Below are 27,433 nucleotides of genomic sequence, written 5' to 3'. Positions count from 1 at the left end.
ATTCACGGGCAGTGACATTCAGCCCTTGACCTGAATAGTGTTTCCCAGTTCTGAGATGATAGGACTCAAGGTATATTTCCCTTTACTGTTATAGTTTCCTGTAGAAGAGATATATAAACCATTCACAGATATTAAGGATGATGTGGTAATTGACATTCATGCCGTACCTTACAGTACTGGTCTTCTTTTTTTTCACTGTTTTAACACGGTGGTGTTTTTCCTTAAGAAATGCATAGTGTTGTTCCCATGGAGAGAGGAGAAAGGCACTGTGGTTTGGGTGCCAGGGTGGACCATGGACCACCGACAAGAACCTCATCCCTTCTGTAAAGTCCTCTGTATGATATTGTCATGTAGCATAATTCCTTGTACTGTAACCAGCCATATGCAAAACAAAGCGTATGTATTCAACACAATGAGTCACCTAGACGTTACTAAAACAGAGGCCATAAAAGTGCCAAAAATGAGGTTTGTAAGCTTAACAGTAAGCCTTGATTGATCTCCTTACAGGGAGAGGTAAAACACATTTTAGCAGGGCTAGAATTAGAAGAATGGCCCCTTTTGGTGAAGTGCAGCTCAATTTTTTACTTTTTTTTTTTTTTTTTTTTTTTAAAAGCACTTTATCTAGTGTGACCTGTGCATGTTAAAGGCCATAGCTAATTTTGCTAGCCTTGTTGTTTTCCATGGGTAGTAACACAGCATACAAGGTATGCTACATAAAAAGGTTATCCTGGGTTCCTTCACTACTGGATATAAATGTACATTATAATGCACTGAATAGGCTAATTAGGAATTAAACATTCCTTTAAAATCATTTCAAACTCAAATTATGCTGACAACCAAATTTTTTTTAGCTCTTTCTCTAATAGTTGTGTTAGACATTGAAGAGCTGTGCTCCAAGTCTTGACACATTGTTCTGACTTATGCTCAATAGCAAAGCATGGCTCTAGGGAATAGTTTTGAACCAAAGTACCTGCTTGTGACAGGTGAACTCCAGTTCTCCTGGTTTTTAACTACAAGACCAGTATTCTTTGCCAGAGTTTTCAAACCCTTCCCCCGCCCTTTTGCCTGTAAAATCTGCAGACCCCCCAGGAGTTCAGCACAGTAATAGAAAAGGTGACAACCTTACATCTTGCACATTTTTTTTCTGCACTTTGCTAGATGTGAATTAACTGACAAAATTATCAAAAGAATTTTGAGCAGTGGTGCTAAGTGAGCATCAGATGAAAAGCAGAGGTTAAACTGGTAAATAAAAACTGCTTTTATGGCCATCTCCAGTAATCCTATACATAATATTTCAGATGAAGATTAAAAGCACCAACTGAAGAGAAAACATTTTCAGTGTCAGTGAAGTTAAAACATGTCAGCAGCGTTTTCTTCTGTGTATATTGTCTCACATGCAAGAAAGGATGGATTGAATTCATATCTGAAACAAGACAAGATTTTCCATCTGACCTCATTATGTGTTTCTCTGGAGTGCATCCCCGTTTTTCTGCCTGAACTAAAATGCGTGCGGAGAAAAGCAAATACAAAACAGCTCTGCACTGCTGTTACCAAATCATTTTAATAAGACAGAGGTATTTATTGTTTTGCCACAGTCATATCTTAATTCTAAGAGTCATTAGCACACACTAGATCCCTTTGTTAAAGCAATCCTTGTAAGCAGAGGCATGAACTAATGAGGGGCTTTATGCGTTCCAGCGCAGTTGGCAGCAGAGATGAAGTAGCATTACAGTATATCAGAGAGATTTATACTGAGAATTCTTAATAGAAAGATTTTTGGGAACTCGGCCGTCATCTCCTTATAAATAATTAAAATTAACAAATTATCATTGTTATAATTCAGGCAGTTTTGCTTTCTGTCAGCATCTACAGTATAGTCAAGGTTATATTTCCTTTGTTGTAATTTGCAGGAATTTTCATCGTCTCAGAATATTTGCCCTTTGTACCTGCAGCCTCTTCAGAGGTCAAAACCCATTGCAGATGCTGCTCTTGAGGTGGCAAAGTTTTTAAAGACTTAAACCTGTTCCAACTTTGCATAATGGTGATGTCATCGAGTTAAGTATTTTTTAAAAATTCATGGTTTAGTGTAGCACAGAGTACTTTCTGTTCCCGCTGCTGTGATACCGCATTAATGCTCCCTTACCTTCACTTCACAGAACATAAACAAAATGTTGAAATGATCCATTTCCAAACTGTGCATGTCTTCGTCTATCCCTATATATTAAAATTACATTTTAAGGCTGTGTAATTTTGCTTGCCTCAAATGTGCTGCTACGATTAACGTTTCAGTCAGATTAGAAAGGAGTCATCAAATGGTAATTCTCCAGCAATCATGGCACACTATAACTTGTTCATGAATTTTATTTTTTTCTGACTATTTAATTGATATTACCAAGTGTGACTAATAAGACTGGAGAGAGTTTTCAAAACCACCTGGTTGATTTGTGAGACTCCACAGGTAAGGTCTTTATGTAACTCCACACCACTTTTCCCAAAATATATAGGCCAAGAGTGGAATAGGTTGCTCTTACATGTTAGAAGATGTAAGTAACATAATACTTTCCAATTTCTTGTCCTGCACCTAGCTAAGGTTTGTATTGGTATAAGTAGCTCTGTCAAAAACATCATTATCCCTAATAAAATAGTGATACTTGAATACCCCAGGCCATGTCCAACTGTCTTAGGAGTCTGACTTTCAATGACTTACAGTGGCTTTGGCTTCCCAGTGCTTAGAGCATTTTTAAAATTTTAAAATTGTAGTCATATTAAAAGATTATTAGCAAAGATTATTAGTGATAATAATATCCAGTGCCAAGCTACAGCAAGCCAATAAATCAATATTTAAAACCAAGGAAAAAGTTGAAAAACATTTCAGAGGGAGTTGTGGAAGAAAAGCTTCACTCTGACAAATGAGACTGTCAAATAAAGACCTATAGGTGCCCTGACTGGAAGGCACTCAACAGGACCCGTGAACAGTTAGATTTCACATACAGGAAATAGGGAAGGTCACTTCGGACTGAAAACGACCCAAGTATTGAAGTGTTTGGAAAAGGAGAAAAATAGGTTTGTTTAATCAAATAACCAATTGTTCTATGAACACTGAGGCGTAAAAAGTCATAAACCAAAACATAACCATAGTATGTGTGAGAAAAGTCTGTACCTCCATCTTTGATTTGGATGTGGGATCAGAATTTTTGCAGGAAACCATAACTAGGCAATTGTTCTTCAGACAATATAATATTTCTTTTCCTTCTTACATTACACAGGAAAATCTTAATTATCAGAAAACTGAAGAAAACCAATTTTCTTTTTCTTTCCTCCATCCGCCTTATTAAAAAATAATAATTTTGAACAATTTGGCTGCTGTTTTACTAGAAAGACTTGTTAGTGCCTCAGAAGAGAAACTTCATGCTGAAGTTTTGAATAAGTGTAAAAGGACCTAAGCTATCTAACTGAGCTGTGTTAAAGAAAAGGGTCAGAAATCTTGGTCTTTGTCATAAAAGTCCAACTAGTAAACAGCTGAAGAGACTGAAGCAAAAGGTGCTTAGGTCCCATATGCACGGTTGCTATAGTGTTTAACACATATATCCTCTTAACTTAGTTTTAAGTGCTGGAGATCTATTAAAACATTATCCATAGGATGCAAATGAAGTGTACATTTTGTTGTCAGAAATCCCCCTTTTTTGGCACAATTCCCACTTAATGGGGTTAAAACACCTGAGAAGAGGTGTGACTAGGCTGGTTGTCCTGAATTTGCAAATTCTAAGGTAAAGATGAACCTGAATCAATGTTTGCCCAGAGCACTTCCAAGGTCAAGGGACATTTACCTCTAGATAAGATGGGGGAGGGGAAGGGTGTCAGTTTTCAGAATGAATAGCAATACACTGTCTAAAACTTCCCTCCTCTGAAGACTGTTGGGATTTGGAGTTTTACTTCTGTTTTACAATTAACCTCATCTCATGCAAATGACCGAACTCCTGGCACAGAAGTTTTTTCTGCATTAGCATTGCTGTGTCTGATAAAATTGCCACTGAAGAGATTCATCAATAATTGTAAGTAAGCAAATGTGATGTTTTCTCCCCACATTTATGACATCACTCTTTCCATGAGTTGCAGGTGAAGCACTGGGTGCTAAATTGGTGATTATTTCATCACGAATGCATAAAATAATCCCTTTTATGAAACTAGTCTAAGCAATCAGTTCAGAATTTTAGCAGCATATAGAGTCATCCTTATTGCTAAGGGTCTGCCAGCCCTTTAAAACCTTTTTTTTTTTTTTTTTTTATCCACAGACTGTGTAACTGGAAAACTAAAAAATGCCTTTGGGCAAAAGATGGTGGGGGAAAAAAAAAAAAGGAAAAAAGAAAAAAAAAGTAATCTCAGAGCCAATTTTATTTTGTATGTTTTCACCAGTACTTATGTCTCTCAACAGTATGTGATCTTTAACTTCATACTGAGTGTGCTGTGGTCCCAGGTAAGGTGAGGATACAGAAGCAAGCCTAAATTTTAAATGTTTCTGGGTTTTTTTCTGTTTAAGCTAGAGCTTTAACTTTATCGTATGCCAGCCTTTTTTTATTCATAGCTGTTGGCTAGCTTGGTGTTGTACGAGAAACCTTCTTCTCACTTCTATTAAGGGCAAGCAGGTTAAATTAAATGCATCAAAATGCATTGCTACTCTACTCAGAGCTAGGGTACTGCTGCAAAACAATAGCATGAGGGGAGTGAATGCTTATCAAGAGAAAGTTTACTTTCAGCGTTAAGAATTAATTTAGCCGAATTGGTGCAGTGAAAGTGGTAAACACAATCCCCCTCACTGTTGTTTGTCAGGGTGTATTATATCACCCTGGATTGCTTTGTCAATAATCTGCCTGGCCTGCAAGCTAGAAATCTAAGATTGCCAGGATGAGTGACAGGCTGGAGATAGCTGATAATTCTAAGGAATTGGAGGTGTAAAATCTTTAAGGACCATGTCTACAGTATAAATGCCAGGGTATCTCCACATCACTCTGTACTTACAAAGGCAACAGCATTGTTAATGGCAGCCTGTCTGTCCATCAAGTTTGCTACAGGAGGATTTATCCCTCTTTCACTCCTTATCTTCCGTTGCTGTGTTTATTTCTAAACCAGCTGCAGAATAAATTGCCTCTTGTCTTCACCTCCTACACTGAGTACAATGATATGTTCTGTAAAGCCTTAAACCATGGTGTTTTTCAAGCATTTCTTTTTCAGAACAGCAACTTCTAATTTTGTTTGTATATGAGTATACTCAGGCTAGGCACTGTAAACACAGGTTGTTTGGTTTTTTTCCTCCTTTTTACTTTACTACTTTCGAGATTCATAAATCTGTTCTGTATTGCTAAGGTGTTTGAAATACAGAAGGGAAGACATAACAGAACTGGTTCAGCTGATTAATATGACGTGGATGTAATATGGCAAAAACAATTCTTTTGTACAACACAAAATATATTCAGAAAAGTGACTGTAAAGATATCCTGACACTTCATGTTTGTTGTGTCTCAGTGACTTCTTTCTGAAGTAGGTACTTTGTAAATAAAACAATTTTTTTCTAGGTGTCAGCCTTGCAAATGGAATCTGAAAGTCACAATACATAGTTGATGGCCATGTAGTCATATCTATCAATGGTTCCAGATTTGGTTTATTAGTCCATTGAATATGACACAAGACACAGTGTTAACATGCTCCCTCTTACTTTTGCAATAAAAAGTGCTGAAAAGTATTTTATAATCATAAGGCTACTGAGGTCGGGTTTTTTAAGTAAGATGTTACTTACAAAATTACTTTTTATAATAGCAGCTAATGGGCACTGACCTGGAGAGAGTTCAGATTACTTAAACATCTGCTTAAAATTAAAAAAAAAAAAAAAAAAAAATCAAAAAGCAACTAATTGGAAATGCTTGGGTACATTATTTTGCCTACTTTTTTACATTTCCAGACAGATGAGGTTTTCTATCTACTGCTCCTAGTTCAGATCAAAATTAGACTTTAAAGTACCAGAACATGAAGAAAAGGATATTGTCAAATAAATTTTGTCTAATCAGAAGCAAAGTTTATATCATGAATATTTCTATTAGCAGATATCATCAATATTCAGTAAATCACAGTGGTTTGTTCACACACTTAAAACTTTTAAAACAGTAAATAATAGGTTTTCAGAAAAAAACCCAGAACATGTCATTGCAGTCTACTGTAGTGGCAATATTAAATTATATTTTTTTGTTAAATCTATTTGGCTAAGCTGTGCTAAGTAATCATGAATGATACCTCTGTTTCGTCTTAACATTCGTGCTTCCATGAACACCTGTGTATATTCTTCCGATGTTATTTTCTCATCAAATGAAAAATGGGGTCTCTCAATAAATCCCTTATTTACAGTTCCCAGAATGAGAACAAAATACTTACCTGATAGCTACTGAGTGTTGAGATGAAAATCCTATTAGCCAGTCATACACATAGAGGTGGGCCTTTTATTTCTTCTGAAATTCATTACTGAACTCTGTGGTCAGAATTCATTTCTGAGAAAACAGCCATGTATTTATGGGATGCAGAGCGAGGCAACAGTTAGATGAACCTTTTGAGCCAATGTAAGTTGTCACAGCAGCCAAAAAAAAGCAGTCCTGTCCTCCCATTGATCCTCATCTCCACCTCCATACCATGTGGGTTATTTTGCAGGTATTTTGCAGTCTTATAGTGAACTGGACTGAGGAATTATATGAATTAACCTGGTGGTAGTTAGTGTTCTTAATTTTTATTACTATTATATAATAATAGCTTATTGCAGAAAAATAATAATCATCATCATCATCATCATTATCATCATCTAGGTCTTCTGTTATTCATTTTTTGTTTTGTTTCCACACAGAATAATTCACTGACCTAGTTCAGCAAGTGGTCACAAAAGCCCATGTGCCAGCCAAAGGGAATGGGTTATGAAAGAGTGATAGATCAGCCAGAAACAGTGTCAAAGGCAAAGATGCTTCTTTTGACGGTGGTCTCACTTTATGCTGATTTAAATGGCTTATAGAACTGTATTCTAAAATGCTCATCTCTCACTCTTGTATTCTAATTATAGTATTAGATGATACCACAGTAGCTAGAGTGGGAAGAGTTATCTTTTATACTTGTATTTCGTGGGGACATGAAAGACATTTAACACAAGGACAGTGTACCTGAAGGCCTGTATCAGTAACACTCTGAACATCAGTGGTTGACTTCATACGAGTCAATCATTTATTCAGTGGCTGTGGTATAATCTATTGATGACTTCATGACAGCAGTATCAAGCAGCCAAGTAGCATGATTTAGTTAGTCATTAGTGAAAAGCGTTTTGAAAGGTAAGGTGCTGAATTTGTGAATCGCACCCAAAGTTCATAGATACTGACTCAGAGAAAGGTTTCTTTATTACAGTCCAGCTACTCACATATAACAGCAGCTTAACCATCACTTTATAAGAGTACATCTCTTTCAGAATTCAGGCTGGAATAAAACATAGCAGTAATCTCATTAGAAGGGGAAGTACTTATGTCTAGGATATGTTTATACCTATTGGCTTAAAGTTGCACGTTTATGAGAATTTACAGACATATATAAAATTAACATAACTTCTAAAGCATTTAGCATCCGTCCATTCAAGTTCATAGGTATAGTTAGCAAGAAAAAGATCTTTTTTTCTATATATCTGATTTTATTTAAATTGACCACTGAAAAGACAACAGCTTTTTTGTTGGTGCCCTCTCCTTTATCCAGAATAATTTCCAATTTTTTCTGTAAACAGCATTTGTCCTCTTCTTAAATGGTGTTTCCTGTACCAATGTGACTATATTCCTAGTGAGCTGAGCTTGGTCTCAGCAAACCATTTAGCAGTGTTAGTTGCTTGCAACTCTTTATTATAACTTTTTCGTGCTATTTCCTCTACTTGGCTATTGCATTTACCCTCCATCTGTCTCTCTGCAGAGGTTCGTGCATTGTGCAGCATCTGATACTCTTTTTCTTCAGAGGATGTATTTGTTACCTCTGCTGTGTGCCAGGACCTCCTCTTGATGTTGTGCCAATGACTGTAAGTCACATTCTCAAATGCAAAAATGTCTTGTCTTCAGATCACATCTCCTGCCTCTTCCCCCCGCTCATGATGCACCATGTAAGACAGGAGGTGAACTGTTCACAAGAATCACTGAAGTTAAACATAAGAGCTTCCCAAAACTTTATAACTCCTTGATTCAAAATGCAGAATTCATAACCACATCAGTTACAAATAATACAATTTAGGGGTTTTGTTGAAAATATCTCCCAACCACATAACATGGAAAAAAGATGTGCATCTTTTGTTGTCAGGTCAAAATTTAACGTGTATCGTATCTAACTTTTAATAAATAACATGATCATCCATTGTATCTTTGTAAGACATAACCTGCAAAAGGAAGTTGTGAAAGAAAAGTTCTTGACAAAGACTCCTTCCTTGAGCCAGTGCCCAACTTAGGTGCTTATGGCCATGCTAGAGATGTATGGTTTTAGTCCCACTAAAAATGCTGGGGAATAATACCAGAATCACAGCAGGATTGTATGTGTGTGAGTGTGCAGACATCAACAGCTGCCCAACATCCAGCACTGCCATCAGGTGTACTGGGCTGTAGGGGCAAAGCATGTATTATTTTTCCCCATTATGTCTGGGAAAACAGAGAGAATAGTGTTCACCTGGAGTTTTCACAGACCTTGAACTGTGTGCACAAACCTCCCCAAGTCAGACGATGCTTCAGAGGAGATATATTCACATCATTTTCCCTGCATATGTGGATCTGTAGGAAATGTTTTTGACCTATGTTTTCACTTCAGTCAAAATTTAATAAATTACAGTGTTCAAGGAAAACTGCACAAATGGCATCTATAAGGTTTATAGAAAGAAAGATGATGGTCATTTAGATAAAACTTCTGTACAACTGTTTTTATGTGAAATAAATTCCACTAGCTGAGTAAGTCTTTTGTGAGACATTTGACTCCAAAGCAGAACAACCATCATCAGTCTAAAGAAGGGGAGCTGCAGATGAGGGCATTTATATGTAGCTGAGATCCAGATACAAGATGGATTTGAAGTGACATGTCTTTGAGCAGGCAAGCTGTTAACAAGATTGTTCTTCATCGAGGACCTTCAGTAACCAGATAGTCTATAACAAGATAATCTCATGTGAGAGAGAAACTCAACATTTGTGCCATGATGAAACAGTCCAGAAAAGTAATAAAATACTGAGGAAAAACTGTGAAGAGATCAGTGAGGGAGCACTGAGTAAAAGCAGATTCTGGCCGACTTCATCCCTGATTACCTGTGCTTTTGGTTTCTTCTTCTGCTTATTGCTCAGACACCTTCAGAGGATGGCAGTTTTGGAGGCGATCCTGTTGTAAAATAGCAAATGGAGACAGAAAATTAGGCTTGCGAGAGGATAGCATTTGGAGACAGTACCAAAAGCTTTATTAGGCAAAAGCTTGCCTTTGCTGTAAAGTTTGTATGTACTCCCAAACAATATAATTCTTGTCTGCTGAAGCAACATCTTTGTGGTATAACTACATCTGTATCGAACTCTGCTACAGCAATAATTTTGACAGGTAAAAATCTGTTGTATTTCTTATAGCAAGAGCCCCTATAGTGGAAGTTAGCTGTTTGTAAGTGCTGGGGAAACAGGAAACCTGAAAACTGCCTTATAAATGAGCATTCTGTGTCTTTTCCAAAAAATATGTAATTTCTGTATTATAATGATGGTCAGAATCTGATGCTTTGGAAGGAAATAAAACCTCTAATATTGTTATAACACAGTGGATTTTCATGGGTTTAGATTTCATTATCAAAGCACTTTAAAAGGAGTAACAAAATCAATCATTCAAAGAGCCAAAAGAGGTAGTTAAACATTGTTTCTGTGACAGACAGAATTCAGGTGACTTGCCCAAGGCTGTGGAAGTCAGTGTCAGAATCAGAATTTCCTACTTCCCAAGCTACCTTTTTCTTTTTTTCTATTAAAATTTGAAACCTATTCTCTTCTCCAGCAGGTAGTCCATTTGTCATAAACATGAATATTGGTATCCCTTGTAATTTTATCCTAATGATACTCTTCACAGAAATAATCCTTTAGAAATCAGTATTTGCCACAATAATATCCTGTAGCAGGGAATGCCATATATGAAAGATGTCTTTATGTAAGTCAATATAAGAGTAATGGGGAGCTATCACTTCTTTATATGAATGTTCTTTTTTATTTCAAGAACTGTATTATTTTACGTTACTACAATTGCAACTACCATGCAACAATATTTTTCTCTCCCTGGAAAATCCAACGTTAATAGTTTTCTCCGTGTTGTTTTACTTTTTTCTTTTGTATCTTTTGCTAAAACTGCGATTGATGAGCATGTCTCTGGTCAACCCTATGGCAGAGAACACCGTTGCTAAAGCCGTAATGTATGTGTTGAGCAAAATTCATTATAAAATTGATTTAGGAATAGCTGGACATGTTAACTCACTTTTTCACTCTGTTGGCCTTTTGCTGGATGCTGGTATGCATGTGGTAATTTAGGTTTTAAATATGGTGCTCGAGGAGGTGACTTGCAAGGCAAGGAGGAGGAGGAGGAAACGTCCTTCCTTTGGCATGGCATGCAGGAGTGGATGCTTCCTCACTGTCCTCTGTGCAGACTATGCCTCAAAGCAGCGAGAGGCTGGAGACAGCAAATAAAAGGCAAGGCTGGTCAGCTACAGGGCGGAAAAAATCCCCCAGCACCAAGCATAATGACACTAACAAATGGAGAGACAGGAATTTCATGGTGGAAAAATTATTGTGCTGGAAAATGCTGTTTTGACGAAATTTAAATGTTCTTTGGAAACATGCAGATCTTCTTGTATTTTCTGACAGAAACCCGGCAGGATTGCTGCCAGCTCACCCACCACCCAACAGCTTGCCTGGCAGCCCTGGGAGACCCAGCTCGCGTCAGGGCTCCCAGCGCTTCCAGGCTCCCCGCTGCAGATGCGAGAGGCTTGCAGGGGCCCTGGCTGCTGGTTCTGCCAAGCACCCAGTTGTATGGCAGAGAGCCTGGGAGCAGGTTATCAGGTCTCTGGGCAACCTAGGATGCCTCATCGGTTTATGCTGAAATACCACATTCACAGGGTTTGGTTTGGTCTGGGCATTTTTTTCTTTCTTTCTCTTTCTTTCTTTCTTTCTTTCTTTTGGGATTTTTTTTGTTGTTGTTGTTGGTTCCCACACACACCTTAGATTCTCAGATAAGACCTCAAAATTCTCATTCTGTGGGATTTTTTTTTCAGTGCTGAAGTTAGACTCTGCTTTAGAGTTTCAGACTTTCCTGCAGAGCTAAAAATCCAGGCTCTGATACTCCCTGAAACTCCTCACTTCTCCCCAGGAAAGCTTTTGGTATCCAGCTGGGGAAAATCAGGTTCCTACCAAAGAGCAAAATGTCTGCAACTCTGTACAATGATTTATTTAAGAATCTCAGAGGGGCAGGGGGAGAGTACTACTAACAGGAAAAATGCTTTGTGGGGCTGTGATACCTCAGGATGAGAAAGCTACATTGCCCTGCCAAGAGTAAATATTTCTGTCATATTTTGGTTTTATCACTACATGTGTGGGGGTGGGTGGAAGCAGCTCAACAGTTTTGTTGCTGTCATATTTTCTATTTTATGTTTATTTTGGTTTAAAATGTTGGCATTGACTTCAAACGCCAGGACAGGGAGACACCCAAGAGCAAGAGGTTCATTATATTGATCTCTTTGGGTTGCTTTTGTTCTTCTTAGCTCTGTTGCTGTTGGGCTGGTCAGGATGGGGAACTGTAGTTATGAGCTGCTGGGACGAGTCACAAAATTTACAGCTATAAAAGTCAAGACTTTGTTTTCAGTTGTAAACTCATAATAAATGAGAGCCAGGTGTTCAGTCTTTGATTTGGCCACTGCTCAGGGCTTGTTGCCTTTATTTTAGTTGTACAATGGTGAGATTGACTTGGCTATGGAGTCTGTAGAATACTGTATACTATATTTCCTTGGTTTCTTTCTCGATCATTAATAAATTCAAGAAAAACAGGGAATATATAAATAGCTGCCAAGTGTAAGGCAGATAGAGCCTCATTGAATGCAAAGTTATTCTGGTTTCAATATGTCTTTCTTTCACACTATCTCTCCTCTTTCATCCTTTTCCCCTCACATTACCAGCCATCTGATTCTCCTACCCATAATATGTCTTTGTAGCTGATTCAAGGCTCTAATTGTTCCTAGTGAAAAGATTAAATATTGCTAATGGGATGATACTGGTCTCAGATTCCTGCTGCTCTCTCATCCATTAGAGGTTCCCACCATCGGTCGGGATTTTTATGACTCAGTTTCTGCAGCACATATAAAGACCTTCTGGTAGCTCTATGTAGACATGAGGAGACTAGCCAATCTTAATAGTCCTTTGTAGGAGAAATGCACTGCAATACTTCATTCACATCCGATTCGCCCTTTGTAAACAGCTTTTCCATGCAGAAACAGGTAGTGCTACCAGTCACACGCAACAGCCCTGCTGAAATTATCTTTTACAGGTTGTAGAAATGGTCTTTAGAGGTTTAGGAATTGGATGTAGGCAGATTTGTTGAGGAGCAAGAAGCTGGAGCTGCCCAAACTTTGGGGAAGCAGGACGAAAGCCACATATTCTTTTCCAGCTCCATTCACCTTGCCCTACATGGGGACCAGGCATGGTCTGACCACACGTATAAGAGACCAGTAACACAAGAAGAACCCTCTCTCAAACATCCATCGACCTCTGTTCGCCTGGCCTCAAGCATGGTATTAGCATGCCAGTGAATTCCTGTTATTTTAATCTGCACATTTTTTAAGACCAGTGCGGCTTTTCTCATATCTGCAAAACAAAAGGAGCCTGTGCTTGGAGTATTAGTAGGAGTGTTAAAGATAAAGATTTAGTTGCTCTGGCAGAGCCATGTGAAAAATCTTTCACAATGCCTGCCTAAGCTTTGTCTGGCTCTAACTAATGTTATTAGTCTCCCACATACATGAGCATTAAATTCATTTATGAATATTTAAAAAAAAAATAAAAATGTTGGCAGTTAAGTAGGAGAAATTATTTGTCATCTACACAATTGTCATTAATCAAATAATAGAACAGGGAGGAAAAGACAAAAGAGCAACAGACTGATACTAGCAGATTTTTTTCTTCTCTTTTCCTTCCTGCAGCAAATTCCAAAACTTGTTGAATCTGTCCTCTTCATGCACCCTTCAGCTTCTTTTCCATTTATCCCTCAAAGCATTGAGAAAAGATATTTCTAAGCTATTTCCCAATAGCAGTTAGTAGTTCTTAGGACTGAAGTTTATTTCATTAGACTGCCTGTTGGGGAAGCGTCAGTATGAACACACCGAAGGGAAGACCCGTTCCCTAATCAGAAGAGTTAGTGAGGTTTTGTCCAGTTGTTGGTACTTCTGCCAGGCCATCCCACCACTCCCTGATCTGTTTTCTAGGCTTGAACTCATCCCTTCAACCTCTTTTAGTTCCTTCATTGGATATTATTCATTTTCTTGAGTGTTCAGCATTTTCAGTCCAGCACTGTCTTTTCCACTAAGCACCCATTTGACCCAAAATGCAACTGCGCAGTCACTATTCAACCTGGACATCCACGTCAATTCCTGCATCCTGCTTGTGATCCCCTTCTGCGGTGGAGCTGCTTTAATTAAACTGACCACCCGATGCTTTTAAGAGTGGGGCACAGACTGAAGGAAGGGTGGGACAGGAAAAAGGCAGTACTTTCTGGATCAAAATGAACTGAAAAAAGTGAATCAGAATGAGATTACAGCACATTTTTTCATAAGTTTTACTGCTTATACATTTCTCTCAGCAGTGTGGAAATGAAATACAAAAAACATTGCCAAGTTAAATTCCTAATGGATGCCTAAAAGAAGATTCTGTTCTTCCCAGCTTTATATGACAATAGGTGTTTTTATGGGGTTTTTTTGCCTTTTTTTTTTCTTTGTTCTGTTAATGATGCTGTATGGGCTAAGATGACAAAAGAGATAATTTAAGGGCAAATCTACACCTGAAAAGTCAAAATCGTTGGTTTTCCCTTATAGAGGGCTCCATGGGGAATATAATACAGGGAATCATGGTCAGTTTACCAGTAGCTGTGATATGTATCTGTCTGCTGTAAAAAAAAAAAAAAAATTGTTTTCCCTTAAAAGAAAAACAAAACAAAACAAAACAAAAAAACCCAAACCAAACCAAAACAAACCAAAACAAAAACCAAACAAACAAACAAAAAAACCAGCCTTCCTGAGGACCAAAGAGGGAAAGGTCAAAGTAGCTTGCTGGTTTGCATGGTTGTCTGGCTGTTTTCTGATGGCAAACAATACCCTAAGTAATGGCTATTTAGTCCCTGGGAAAAAACTATCAGATAATCTTCTGTGTTCCACATTATCCTCCACTATGATACCACAGTTTAGCAATTTATTTTTTCTCTCTGAGGAAGAAAAGAAAATGCACTCTCTTACATACCACAACACTTAAACATGCAGGTTTATACAAACATATATTGAGACCTTTCCTTCATAGCTGGAAATTATGCAATGTGATATTCTTGGGACTGTGCAAAGTAGGGAAGCTTTTACCCACCTATTGGTTCATGTGTACCACATTTTGAGTATCCACTTCACAGAATAAAGCAAGGTGCTACACTTTAGTGGCGACTCTATGTTTAGTGGCCATACAGCATCACCAGGCACAGTTCATCAGAAATTGTTATTTCTAAGAAAGGGTGTACAGAGGAAAATTATGCAGTGCTATTGTCTCTGGTTTGGGTTCCATCTTCAATCTCTCTTTGCTTCCCAAGATTTTATCTTTGTGCTATAATAAATATATCCAGTTAGGTGTTTGAATTAATTAGTCCTATTGCTTGAAAAAGCATTGATCATTCCTCTTATATAAGGTGAAGTTAAAGATCCTTTCCAATTTTGTCAGTGAGGTCTGTATGGAGAATGCTTTCCTTTTAATTACTCCTCAGTCTTTTTTTATTAAGATGATTCTGTAGTAATATAGAAATGAGGGGGGAAGGGAAATTTTCACCAGTACACTTAGAATGGTTTCACTAATCAAAATTTGTATAGCTGTGAAATCAAGAAAGAATGAAAGTATGAAAATAATTTTCAACAAATTGAAGTCATAACACAAGTTATATATGAATTCTTGCACCACTGAATATACAAAAGATTCTAATGAGATGACTGCAATATCTTCCATCTATCAGGGGCACACAGAATCATTGAGTAATTTAGATTCAGAGAGATCTCTGGACATCAGATAGTCCAATCCCTTTCTCAAATGCGAGCCAACTTAGATCAGGTTGCTCTGGGACTTGTCCAATCAAGTTTTGATTAGTGCAAGAATGGATATTCAACAACCTTTCTGGACAACCTTATGTCTAGATTAGAATTTTATTTTACATTCAGGAGTGTGCTTTTGAAGCATATCTGTTTATCATCCCCACTTTCTGCACTTGGGTTTACTTTGTGGAGTGGTCTTGGGGGCACAGACTGGATTCCTATTCCCTGGAAATGAAATGGAAAACAAGCTTCAGGAGAACATCTAAATCACTTGCATTACTAACAGGCATTCAATCCAAAAATATAAACCAGAGTTAGTCCAGACTGAGCTAATCTTAACCAGTGCGCAGCTTGGGTCCCCAGCATCAAGAGTTTCACATTACAAATCCGTCCCTGTTGTGCCACATTACTACTTTTATAACTATAGCACAATATCCATAGTAAATCTGGAGTAAAAAAAAGAAGATTTATCCTGAGACATGTCCCACTACCCGGTTTGGTTCTTCAGCTGTTCCGAATCTTGATTTCATAGCTACACTAACATTTAATTATGTGTCTTTTTAAAGCAGATAACTATTATGCCATTAATTTTCTTAGTTGGAAACTAAGATATATATGCACATTTACAAAACAAGTTGTGTCCAGTCTAGGAATTTTATTATCCAGAATGTTTTATCTCCACATTTTTGCTTTCTATGCAATGATACAAAACATGCTTGAAATATTTGAGTTTTCTCATGCACATAAAGAAAAATCATTTCATTTACATACCTAGCATTTTTACATCTGTTGATAGCTTGTTAAGTTTGAGGGTTTTTTTAATTTTTGTTACGGTAATGAGGCAAACATAAGGATCAGAAATTCTTTTTCAAATTGGAGAGAAATGAGGGAGAAAAATGACATTGAGGTATGGGGTTTTTTCCTCCAAACTCCCAGAAACTTCACACTGCTTGCTCCATAATTTTTGAGCTTCCTGTGTAGCAGATCAGGATGGATGTGAGCAGCCACTATTGGAGGGAGCAATGCCATCACTGCTACATTGAATCATGAAGGTCTTTTTTTCAGAAGGTAAAATCTTTTGGGGCTGGGGTGAGATGCTTTCAAGCAGAATGATGTCTCAGACCATGCTACTGAGGAGCGTCAAGGGAGGCTCCCTTGGATGTCTTAAGTCCCGGAAAAGACTGTACCAGGTTCTACAGACTGCAGGCTACTAAACTAAAGTGAGTGTGAAGAAATACGAGCTGGAAGGAAAGAAAATACTCTGTAAACTGATGTGACATGTCCCATTCTTGTGTTGTGTGGGGATTCTTGAGAAACTGCATTGCACAGGAGCTGCTCGTATCAATGGGTGTATTTGCTGTCCAGCTCTTTATAGATGCTGTCTCAGATACACAGGCAAAATGTATCCTTTCAATAATTTCTCTCTTTGTTGAAAAGATGATCGTTATGGATAAAAATGAAAAGTAAAGCAACATAAGTTTGAGCCTGAAATTCTAAGTTCTGTACTAGAGGTGAAAAGACCAAGTGATTCGTCTCCAGTGGAGCTGCATGTTTTTAAAAGCAAATATAAAATTGTTACTGCACCGGTTAGTATTGAATCAGTAAACTGAATGGGACTTAATGGAGCAGGAACGATAATATAGAAAGGAAGAAACAAACTAAGCTAAGAATAAGACAGTGCTAACACTAGTGATAATTAATCTGAAAAGAGAAATTGTCTGACAGGACAGTGACAGTTAAGGTGAAAGTTAAACAATAAATGGATATATTTTCTTTTCAGTCTGTGTACGTAAGTCCTTTTAATGTTAATGGAAAATGTACAAGCAAAGAGAAAAAATACTCCTTGAGGAAGCAGGGCAATTTCATTCTTAGTATATTTTATAGGACTGCTAGAAAAAGTGGAGTAGGAAATGCTATATATATGAAGAGCCCTGTAAAAGAGCCAAATCTTTGATAATGGGGGAAAATGATAACTAGGATTTTAAGGGTTTGGGGGCAGGTATTATGGACTGAAAAGGCAAGTTCTGAGAGCTTCCCTTTTCCAACTGGCATTAATTTTCCTGGGTTCAGCTTTAGCCAGCTGCTCTTCATCCAGGTGCTGATTTTGGCTGGAGCATTAGGAGGATAAACGCTATATCCTGTAAAGCATGAAGGAGAATATTTGCATACTCTTTTATGTTTCCCAGAGAATTCAAAATATATGGTGGAAAATAATGACAGTATCATGTCAATCAACACACTAAGTGTCAGAAAATCTGCAGCGTCATTGACTTTCTTTGTCAACAGAAGAACTCTTGACATTATGATCCAGTTGGTTCTTTGTTTGGCTGAATTATTTAGGAATGTTGTTTTGTATCTAAATACCAACAGTAATGAACCTCACCAGACTTCCTGATCATCAGAGCTAGACTGTGGTTTCCACGATGAGCCTATCAAAAATTAAATATTACCTGAGAATTAGTGTCTGACACCCCAGAAAAGGGGTCATTCATTAAAACATATTTTCAGGAGAGATACAGTGCTGCAGTTTATAGCTCAGCCAGCTCTCTGTTAATCTCCCGTCTACATTCCTTATTGAATTTCTATTATTTTCTAAAATATATACAAAATCTCTTACCAAGAACTCCTGTTTCTCAGTGAATATTTACTTGACCTTAAGACTGTTATTGGGACCATGAGACAGTGTGTTTCCCCATAGGAAAAAAATGCTGATATAGTTGAATACAAGATCTTTTTCTCCTGGAGAATACATCTACACTACAGAGTACACATAACTGAAGCTTTTTGTAAATACCCATTTGTGCAGTAACTGATCCATTTTAAGGACCTGACATAAGTCTACCTAGAAAACAGAGTAGCATGCAAAACCCAGCCTGCATAAGCAAACTGGTACATTCCCATTGATAATTGAGACAGTGGTAAATCAATGTGGACATCCACATTATCCTATAATACTACAGTTTTAGTTAGGAAAAATAAAATTTTCCATAAAAGGTGTCCTCAAGACCTTTTTTTTTTTTTTTTTTTGCAGGCTCTGTGTCTTTTCTATGACTCTGCATATTACTCTGATAAGGGTACCTGGGCCTTATTACAGTGGTTTTCACACTTCTCTCTAATATTTCCTTTTTTTTTTTTATATAGAACCATTTCCTAGAACCAAACAGTTTCCTAAAAATTACAGAGTACATGCCAGAAATCTCCTCTCATCATCCACAGGTTAGAGGTGATCATACTAGAGGAATGAAATTTCTGTAAAGCTTCCAGTGGAGTCATGTACCACCTATGCACATAATATAATATCTTGTCAGTCTTTGTTACAAACTCCAATGTTGTAAAACAGTTTTGTTCGGAACTGTCAATGGATTGTTCATTGGAAGTCAGAAAGTCATTCTGTAGATTTTAAAATAATTTCACTTTCTAAGAACAGAGAAAATCTGGTGAGAAAATAATGGAGTAGCCATAATGTAATAACAACTCTAGAGAAGTAGGACTTGATGTCAGCAGAAAGATTCTCTGGTCACAATCAAATATTACAGAAATAATATTTTGAGAAATATGCAGGGTTGTCACATATGTTTATTATCCCTTTATCTTTTATATGGTACCCTCTGGACACTGCTGCTACATGAAAATGAAATTATAAATAAAATGCTCTGAACTCCCTTAGCTATGACTTATTTCAAAATCTAAGTCAGTAATACTCTATAAACACAGTAATTATTAGATAGGGGCAACATAGGGTACTAGATTCCTACTGACAAACAGAAATTATATTTTGGGGGGCAAAATTCAGTACGAGCTTTCCTGAGTGCAGTACAGCTGAAATCAGTAACTTCACTGGTAGTAGTGATGAATCCAGACATAAATTTTCTAAAATTATTTGTTTCAGCAAATGAAGGAAATAATGATTCTACAAGTTTATCCATTCACTCATAAAATTACCTTATGTAAAATTTCTCACATGGTCCCCACAGTGAATCTAGCTGACTTATTTTTCATTTTTCACTAGCACTGATCTATCTACATGACTATATAGCTTCATCTTCCAGTTGCCATACCCTAAATAATATCTATACAGTTCCTGCTGTGGAGAAGTACTATTATCAACAAATAAATATAACTATAAAATGTACAGAAAAACAGCACAAAAAAATCTCAAAAATTCAACCATTTTTTTGAAGGGAAGAAAGTAGCGAGGTGAGGGACTTAACCTGTAAATGTGAAATAATTTGTGGTTAATGACTCAAAATCAAACATACATATTAAAGAAGAATTGTGGTATAAGGAATAATAAAGGATTTAACACAGACTGTGAAAAATAATAATAATAAAAAAATCTCTTCAGTACAGAGTCCATGGCTGTGCAGTTGGTTGGTAAAGAGAACTTCTAAGAAGTGTCACCAACAGAGAATTAAGGACAGATCAGTAACAGCTATGTATAAAACATCACTTTTTTACCATCTTTCCACCTTACCTTAAAGATGATGCTTTGGGGGACAACTGAAATGATTTCCTGTTTTAAGAATATTGTGACAAGTGTCTGAAAGGTTTGTCATGAGAAACTTGTTTTTTTCAGTGAAGATAAAATGCTGAGATGATATTACAGGGGAAAATAATAAAAAAAAAAATTAATAAAAAAAAAAAAAAAAGAAAAGAAAAGAAGGAGTTTCATTAGGTGAGAAAAAAACAGTTGCATACAGATTTTTACAGTAGAGGGTGGCAAACAGGACCCAGGACCACATGCCAGGAATTTAGTGGTAGAAGATGGGAATTCAGGCAGAATTATTTAATAATGCCAGTGTTGTAAGTCTATGAAGCAAGTTGCCAAGTTAGATCGTCACAGCAAACTTTATAAATAAATGCAAGAGACAGCTAGACATTTTTATGAAAGGGGAGGACACTGAAGGGTACAGTGACAAAGCAGCAAACAGGCTTTTTGAGCCGAGCATTTTCTTCCTGTCCAGCAAATCTTTATGTCCTTTAAAATTCATTTTCATTATGATTCAAAGGCATTATTACCTTCATTTTCCTCAGTCTGTTAAAGCTAGCTGGATTTTTCTTCATTTTCCCAGTTACTGATATAAGGTGTCTCCAAGTGCAATTACGTTACCTTAATATCTCTGTAAGAGCCCTGTCACCACTGCTGAGGGCTAAAAATTTAGTTCCCCTTGAAGAAAATATATCTTAGGTTGTGTCCCTGGAAGATGCTTCTGATATACTGTTATACCAAACCCCTTGATACACAGTTGTATTTTGCAAGATGCACATATTTATTTTTTTTTTACAAAAGAAACAACATGACATATTTTCTGTAGGGGCTGGTGATAACTACCTTCCATCAGGAGGGAGACTTCTGAGGACACAATTTGCTGATAGATCCCCTTCAGTTTTATAATGGAAAAAGGAGCAGCTTGGAACAGGATTTTGAAATGCTGATATCAATGTGACTTAAGGACCTTCATAAGTCCTTTAAGACCTCGTAACTTTCCATATCAACATGCAATGGTTCCACCTGAAGGGACATATTTTCTCTCTCTTTGAAGAACATCACAGAAATGTGTTTCACACTGCATTCATGATTTAAAACCAGGAAATTTGGTGTTTGAATAGCGTCACTGCCATCACCACCAGAAGTGCTGGTGGTTTCAGGGTTGTTTTTTAATTTAATTTACTACCTTGCCTGCTTTGCCCAGCCTGTGCTTGTAAGAAATATACCTAGAAGTGAACTAAATTCCAACTTCTTAAGGTTTTCCAACATAATGTAAGAATTTGGAAATAACAGGTTCCTTCTAAGTAATGAGTAGAACTAACTAAATTATATAAAATTGCTTGCTTTTATGGAAGGCTTCGTCTATTAATTGTCTAATTATGGGAGGCTAAAGAACTCAACAGTCTTCCTCTTTGAAAGTGTATTTGATTGTTTCTTTTACTATAGCATTACACCAATTGATATAATTTTCGAACAATAGACAAGGATATGCTTGGTCATGTTAGTAAAGGCAGACTTCTGAGAGACTTCAGTGGTGATAACATAGGTACACCAACGGCTCTAACAAAATGTAATGACAGTATCTCTTATAAAATAAGTGAGCAAATACAATATGAGCTACTATTCATGTCACATTATCAGCTTTCTGTACTTCTTATTAGGACCTTATGTAAATCATGAGGAAAGATGACAGATTTCACACATTAGTCATGGCAAAATGGTAAATTTCACAATTAGTCATAGACTATTATAAAATTATATAGGAATCTAGTTAAAGTCATTTTTATCATTAAAGAGCTACTTAATATTGTCTTTACTTCATAATGAACTTGAATGCAAGCATAGAATTTCACCTGATAATCAACACTTGAATTTTTAATGTCAATATCAAACACGAAGTACATCTTTTTTGAACACTTCAGTTATATATTTCTGAAAACATATTTCATTACAATACACCTATATACAAGTCAGTTCACAACAGTGCCAGCAAGCAGTCCAATTACTGTATTAAAATCTGCATTCTTTCATTTTGTAACAAAATGCATAATACCAAGTTTGGATGCTTACTGCAGTTTTGTTTATTCTTGACCTTAAAAAAGCCCTGAATTTTACTCTCACGTATCATACTGGTTTTGAAATGACCCCAAAAATTCATAGTTATTTCATCAGTTCTGTACTGAAACAACAGTTTCCTAGCCTTCAATTTCCTTTACTGTTTGTATCACTAGATCATTTATTGTCCAATCTATAATTTGGAAAGATCAAAAACTATTGACCTTCAGAATCTTTTTTTAGTGCATTGACTGTGCCAATGGAATACACTGACATTTGTAACAGAAGGTCTTCTTCAGCCTCCTCCTTTTCCTTGGATCATGACGGCCATTTTTTCAGCTCATCTTTCTTGACATATTGGATCTGTGCCATCCATGTATGACAACCTTGGTTAGTATCATTACGCGTATGTGCACATAATTTTAAGAAACACGATGCAATTTTGGTTGGTTCAAATTTCAGACAGTGAAGACCTGCAAGGATCCAAAGAGTATTCAGACTTTTCCATTCCAGCTGCACAGAACTCCATACCTTGACATATAGAGGACCATAAAGCAAATGTGGGTCACTTGGTTTGGTCTAGTGTGAAAATCTAAGACTACTCATTATCAAGTACTTTTCTCTAGTACATTTCTAAAAACCTGTAGCAGCTACACAGTCATGTGCTGTTGCATCTCCAAGGCATTCCTTTTGTTTTTTAAATTATCTTTAGTTTAGTTTGAAAGTATGATATCTAAAAAGCATTACAGTAGAGTTTTCAATAAAGACCCTAAAAAGTAGCAGTATCAGGTGCCCATCTCAATTTCGGATGAGGCTTATTTTGCAGTATGTACGTTTATAACTGTCAAAAAATTAGTAGATCATATGAATAGGTTATGAATGAGCACAAAGATATTTGGAGAGCTATTGATGGAGCAAATGACAGTACTGATGGCTCAGATGTCCTGCCATTCAGGGTGTGAATCTCACTTGTAAGAATTTTCACAGAGATCTGAAGACCAAGAAATTTTGGGGATTTAAATTTCTTTCCATTGTGTTTGGAAAACAACTAACTTTTATGTATACCAAAAGTTTTAAAAATCCTTTAGACTGAGAAAAAAAGAGGAAAAAAACCCAAAACAAACAGATAAGGTATGAAGTTGGGTTCTATTTTGCCTTTTGCCTTTGCAAAATAATAAAGACCTTTGCACAGAATCTTAGTGATTCATCGCTGAATCAGTAACACTAGTGAAACTGTGGATTGGACTTGTGCAAAACATTTGACACTGTCCCACATGACTTCCTTGACTCTAAATTGGAGGGATATGGATTTGATGGCTGGGACACTTGGTGAATAAGGAATTGGCTGGATGGTTGCACTCAAAGAGTTGTCATCAACACCTCAATGTCCAAGTGGAGACCAGTGAGGAGTGACATTCCTCAGGGGTCAGTATTCGGACCGGTGGTGTTTAACATTTTTGTCGGTGACATGGACAGTGAGACAGGGTGCACCCTCAGCAACTTTTCCTATGACACCAAGCTCTATGGTGTGTTCAACACACTGGAGGCAAGAGATGCCATCCAGAGAGACCCTGACAGGCTGGAGAGGTGGGCCCATGCAAACCTCATGCAGTTCAACAAGGTCCTGCACATGGGTCGGGGCAATCCCAAGCACGAATACAGGCTGGGCGATGAGTGGATTGAGAACAGCCCTGAGGAGAAGGGCTTGGGAGTATTAGTGGATGAATAACCGAATATGACCCGGCAATGTGCACTCACAGCCCAGAAAGCCAACCATATCCTGGGCTGCATTAAAAGAAGTGCGACCAGCAGGTTGAGGGAGGGGATTCTCCCCCTCTACTCCACTCTGGTGAGACTCCACCTGCAGTACTGCATTCAGCTCTGGCGACCCCAACATAAGAAAGACATGGAGCTGCTCAAGAGGGTCCAGAGAAGAGCAACGAAGATGATCAGGGGGCTGGAGCACCTCTCCTATGAGGACAGGCTGAGAGAGTTGGGGTTGTTCAGCCTGGAGAGGAGAAGGCTCCGGGGAGACCTTACAGCAGCCTGCCAGTGCCTAAAGGGGAAAGCTGGGGAGGGACACTTAAACATGGAGTGTGGTGATAGGAAAAGGAATAACTGTTTTAAACTGAAAGAGGGTAAATTTAGATTAGATATTAGGAAAAAATTCTTTACTGTGAGGGTGGTGAGGCATTGGGACAGGTTGCCCAGAGAGGCTATGGCTGCCCCATCCCTGGCAGTGTTCAGGGCCAGATTGGATGGGGCTTGGAGCAACCTGGTCTGGTGGAAGGTGTCCCGGCCCATGGCACGGGGGGTTGGAACTAGATGGTCTGTAACGGTCCCTTCCAACCCAAACCATTCTGTGATTCTATGATTTTATGTTGTAACCCTTTCAAATCACATGATATATGTTATACAGACCATACTTGAGAGTGTTAGATGAGACCTGTTAGTAATTTCTTGAAACTGGATCAGAATAATTAGAACATTTTTGCTTGAATCAATCTGTGAACCCATTGTTAATACTGTGCAAGTCATGAGATAAGGGTAAGAACGGTCACTGTGCTGCGATTTAAAATGAGACTTGCAAACTGAGACGGGGAGCTACAGAATATGTACTTGTTCAGGACTGCCGTGCCTCTGTCTGAAATTACAGAAATATGTGAATGCGCACATGTGTCTTATAAAGTGCTGGCAGTTCAATACTTTCAGGAAACATTGGATAAATTTGTAAAGACAAGGCTTTCACTACAACGTACCATGCTTATACAAATCACTTGTGCAGTGCTTGTGCAGCAAAATTCAGTGTTCCCTGGCAAAAGGACACTTGCTGTGCCACTGCTGAACAGTTAACCTGAGCACATACTATCAAAAAGTCTGGTGCTTCCATGTGTCTGGCAGTCAGCTACTGCAAGTAAGACATCATGCATCTGGAAATTCAGGCAGGTTTCAGCTTCTCCCAGCAGAAAATCTTACACTGAAAAAAAGGTTATCCCTGCGGAAGCCCTGGAGTCAGTTACAACTAAGCAATTAAAAGAAAATCTGATCTGACTCAGTTTGTGAGACTTTCTGATTTAGGAATCTAAATTGTGACATAAAATATCCTTCGTTCACCAGTTAATGTATTCAGTAATAGAATTTTCAGTCATTACAGCATATCCTCCAAATAGACTGAAGGATCTCCACATAGGTCTTCAAACTGCTGTTTGATAGTGTTATTGTCCAAGAAAAAAAAAAGAAAAAAAAAAAAAAGAAAGAAATAATCTTAAATTATAACTAGTAACCCATACAAATGCAGTGAAGAAATTCTTTACAGAAGTTGATTTTCTTGTTGTTTTTCTTTGCATTAGTCTTAGGTTAGAGGAAGGGAACAGGTCTCTCAGCTTCTGGGTTGGCTCAAAACTAATAAATCTCTTTGGTCTTTTATTTCTCTTGTATCACTGACCAGACCTATCCATTCTCTTGTTTCTACTTTCCATGAGATTTTTGGTTTTTTCTTTAATACTTCTCAGAGTATGGATTGGCAATCATTGCTGAAAAGGAGGCAAAACCAGTTGCCTGTGTTTGAGGGCAGGGCTCCATACTTAGAGATACAATAAATGTTAAGTAGTAGTCAATGCTATAATATATACACTTTTATAAACTCAGATTAAGTGCTAAATACAAGTTCGTGCTTCATTAGGGGTAGAAGCAGTTGCCCACTAACTCTGTCCGCCTTTCTTCCATTGCTTATGTAAACAAAGAAGAAAACAATTTGCGTTACTACTCTTCTTAATGTTTACCGTGTAACTTTCCTATTTTTATCCAGAACCTTACTACTTTCTCACTTGTACTCTAATGTATGTGGCAATAATAACTTCTAGTTTAGAGTGAGTTAGAATGATGTTAGAATGATACCAAGGATTGACATTATTTTGAAATTTGTCTAAGAAACTGAACAAAGTCATATTTTCTACAGTGTTGAGAAAAAAGATGATAATTAATTGAATGTAAATGTATGTAACCTAATGTGAAGCATTGTAATTCCAGGAGACCACTTTTCCCATTGACTAGAATTTAATTTGGTACATGGTGTATTTCCAGTGCGGTGGCATTCTCTGATCAGTTGCAGATGATAAATTTGCAAATTGAAAAAAGAAAAAGATATCTTTGCATTTTGAGAATCAAATTATCACGAGTATGTCTGATGGCAGTAGTTGGAAAGTTACACTAGAGTAGTCTTTGCACTTATAAATGCTTTTCTTTTATAATCAAGGGTAATTATCATGCAGTATTTTTTAATATATATATGTTATCACTAGTAGACCCTTTTGAGATTCTGCTTTTTTTTCACATGACTTAAAAACACCTATTAGCATAAAACATGCATTCTGTTTTGCTGCTTGTTCAAGAGCTTCTTACCTACTAAGATTTTACATCAGAAAATACCTAGGTTTTTAATTTGGGAAATAAATTTCACTTTTAGTGTATCTGTTCCATTTCCCATCCAAACATTTTTGCCTTTCCCTGGATACTATATACATCTACTTTCCCTTGCTATTTACCAGTTCTTCATTAGTAAACACTTTGCTGGGTGGGGTAGGAGAGAAAAAGAAATAATTTATGAAACAAAATTAAATCTATTTCACAGACTGTTTTCCCCAGGTTGTGCCCTGGAGTAAGTCGATGAGACAAGGCTTCTGGTTTGACTACCAGAAACTGAGTATGTACAATTTGTTTGGGTCATAAGTTGTCTGAGTCAGGAGTCATATTTTTTCTTTTAAATTTGTTTGCACCTTACACAGGCTTTGTGGCTGAGATTAGGGATCTGCATCCCAGTTAATAAACACCTTAAGTAACCTTTTGCATTGTAATAAAAAGAAAACCTCATTTTTATTTAGTCATTTTAAACATTATGAAATTTATATAGGTGTGTGCATATGCAATTAAAACACCAAATAAACAAGCAATTTGTAATCTTCCTTTTAAAAGCTTTCAACATTTCTCCTTCACTTTTACATTGGAGAACTAGCTGTTTTATTTGGAGGAATCAAGCCTAGGATACAGCAAAAAGGTAATGGAAGAGCAAGACAATGCCTCAACAGAATTAAAAGGGAAGAAAGAAAAAAAAAGAGCAAAAGATAACTCTTTAATATCAATGGTGGAATAGGCCTTACTACCTTAGGGCATAAATTACTGTTTTAAGAGATGGTCTTTGCACAGGAGCTGCAGTGACAACAATAATTGTTATTGGCAATTTCTTCACAATCAAAAGTTTCTACCTCAGCTTAATCATAGCAGGGTTACACTTAGGAGCTAAATTCAACTGAAAGGAAGAGGAAGCACCCCAGAAAATCTACTTTAAGAAGAGAAGAGGGAGAACCACTACTTTGCCCTAACTCAGACAAATCATCATGTCCCTCAGTAGCAGATTTGTCATTTCTTGAAAGTAACGGAGTTCCTTACAAAATAAAAAATAAACAAAGCAAAAGAAGCAATCAATCAAAAATATCCTTAGCTGATGGAACTAGACCCTAACCAGCCTGCTCCTC

This window comes from Accipiter gentilis, chromosome Z (assembly GCF_929443795.1).
Source record: "Accipiter gentilis chromosome Z, bAccGen1.1, whole genome shotgun sequence".
Classification (NCBI taxonomy): Eukaryota; Metazoa; Chordata; class Aves; order Accipitriformes; family Accipitridae; genus Astur; species Astur gentilis.
The sequence above is the reverse complement of the archived record's forward strand: the minus strand, read 5'-3'. Positions refer to the sequence as shown.